Here is a 3,007-nt window from a genome sequence, read left to right on the forward strand (position 1 = left end):
CAGGAAGGACAATAACCAAGACCTCTGCTAGAGTCAGTGATTGTTTTATGTGGCCCGAGATTCCATAGAAATGTTGAATGTGGCTGAGGGATGAATCATATATTTTTGTTTCTCTTTCCTTCAAAGCTCATTTAAGGATGTTTACATTTGTCAATGTGAATTCTATCATATTGACTTTCATATTCTACTTTCACATTCTATTTCCACAGCATCTCTCACGTTGATTCCCTTTTGAACATTCACATAGCCACCACTTTAGCTCATGCCCTGTCAACTCTTGCCTATACCATGTCATTGAGTGCTTTAATTTTTATGTTGAAAGTTATAATTTTTACCTGAGTTCAGCCCTGTATTCTTTTATGAATCTTATTCCATTTTGAATTATTCTAAGCTTTCTTGCTGCTATTTCTTGTTCTCTGAGAAGTCCACAGGATTCTGTCTTGCATCAGGCAACATCATTTTTCTGTTGAATTTGCTTAAACTGTTTTGGTTTCTTTGTCAGATTTTATTTATTTTTTCTTCCATTTTCGAGGTTTCAGTTTGTTCAAATGACTTTTATTGAGGTTTTATTTCTTAATTTTTTTGGCATTTAACCCTTTTCAAATATCTCCTCATTAGTTACTCTTGGCTGTATCCTCTCTACTGGTGCACAGACCCCTGAGATTAGATTACTGGGTGTTTTCATTCTACTCATGTTGGGGATACAAAATTCATCCATCTGGATCCCTCTTCTGAGTGACCTCAGAGACAATATTACTGGTTCCAGATAGTGTTCAAGTCCCCTTTATGTGAGGATCAATGTTTGGTTCTTCCCTAGACTGTGTCTCAGGGTACCTGTTGCATACTCTGACATGTTATGAGCTGGGCCCTTCCTTCCCTCTCCTTATTTTCTTTTATAGAAGGAGTTTTGGGCTCACACCCCACCTGTATAGCCTAAGTATGGTGGTCATTCTCTCTCTACCATCTACTAATGTTCCTTATTCATCCTTTTTTCTGGTTAAGGTAATCAAGGGTTACTTTTTATTTCCTCTTAAATTACTAATATAGCAACATCTATCTCATTAATCAGTGAGCTATGAGTCTCCATACTAGTTTGTTAAAAATAATTTATTTAATAAGCCGAAAAGCCTATTTTCTTATGTCTTTTAAAAATATCTTTCTATATATCAACCTTCCTAATCTCCTAGTTTTAAATAAGCATTGAAGGTACTGGCTGTATTATTTATTGACAGCATCACAAACAATGAAAGAAAGACATAAATGGTTATTTACATCAGCTGTGAGTCACCTTTAACCATCATTACAATTGCTGAATTCTCAATTCTGAAAACAAAGTCCCACCATTTATTTCTCTCAGGATGCCAATTAAAGTCTTAAGAATTGCCTTTATGTTTCTTCTCTGAGATAAGGGTGAAACTCAGTTCTCTCAGGAAATAAATTCTCTTGATCCTTTTCTTCTGTCCTCTCTTTAACCATCACTATTAACAGTCTTTCCAGAACAGTTAAACTCTGTCTCCTTCACAGAATCCTCATAGAAAGACAATTCGCTCTAGCTCAAAGATTCCATTGCCTCTTAAAGATACTGTAGCAGTATCTAGAGTCTCTGTGGGGGGATTACTGAAGTTGTTGGAACATCTTCACATAATTGGGCAGAATCAGTTTCTATTGCTACTTTCCAAGGGAGGTTAAGGTATTTGAGCTAGGTCATCAGAATCACAAGAGAATCCCTGCCACTGGATCCCCAGTCAACCTTTGCTGGAGCCTACTGGAGAGAGCTGAGACAAGATGTTCCCCTCAGAGTCATTCATCTCTGACTCATCCCTCTCCTTGGCCCCATCTGACCTCCACCAATCCAATCAGTTCCCAAGTCCTGTCAATTTTACATCTGCAATTACATTTTCACCTTCAGTTACATGATACAAGTACATTCTCCTTTCAGTTCTCATTGCCCCCACTCTATTTCAGGACTTGATCATTTATCATCCCCAACTTTTTTTTTAAAGCAGGCTTGTAAGAGAGATAGCCTCTGTATAACCTTGGGCAAATCACATATTTCCTCTGAGTTTCTTTTTTCTCTGCAAAATGGAGAGGTTGGGATGGATGATCAATAAGTATTTGTCTAGTTCAAAATGGTAGTGGAGAAAAAAACACTGGATTTTTAGTTAGAGGGTTGGGGTTCAAATCCTGACTCTTTTACATGATAGCTGTGTGACCTTGGACAACTCAACCTCTGGAGACCTCAATATATTCATATGGGAAAAAAAGGAGGCAGTTGGATTAGATCAGGGGTCTTTAACCTCAGGGTTACGAATTCTTATTTTTATTTCATAGCTTTTTCTATACATTTGATTTCCTTTGCAATCTTATATATTTTATTTTATGGATTTAAAGACTGTATTTCAAGAAGAGTCCCAAGGCTGCACCAGACTGCCAAAGGGGTCACGACAAAAAAGTTAAGATCCCTTGGACAAGATGACCAATCATTCTACTTTCCCTGAACCCAGGAATTCCACACTTTAGTCTCTTTTTCCCATTGCTTTCTGAATAACCTTTCTAATGCATCACTAATCCTTTCACTCTTCAACTCAAGGACCTCCTAATTGTCTATTGAACACAGTGCAAAGTTCCTAGTCTTGGTATATGAGATTTTTCCTGGTAGAGTTCCAACCTAGCTTTCCAATATTCCCTTACACCACTCAATCAGGCAACAAACATTGATTAACTACAGATCATATGCATGTTATTGTGCTAGACACTAGAGAGAACTTAAAAATTAGCTAAGATATGACTCTAACTCACTGTCTGTAATGCATCCCTTCATTTACTCCACCTTCTAGTCACCCTGGTCTATTAGCCATGCTCCATTTTTTGTCTTGCCCTGTGCTGTCTCCGTACCTTCACCCACACCTTCTCTAATAACCTGGAATGGACTTCCAGCTCAGCCCAAGCTCAGCTTCTTTTCCTTGAATCAAGATAGGGCTTATGTACCATCTGTTTCATGAAACTT

The sequence above is a fragment of the Notamacropus eugenii genome, chromosome 3 (assembly GCF_028372415.1).
Source record: "Notamacropus eugenii isolate mMacEug1 chromosome 3, mMacEug1.pri_v2, whole genome shotgun sequence".
In the NCBI taxonomy this organism is placed as follows: Eukaryota; Metazoa; Chordata; class Mammalia; order Diprotodontia; family Macropodidae; genus Notamacropus; species Notamacropus eugenii.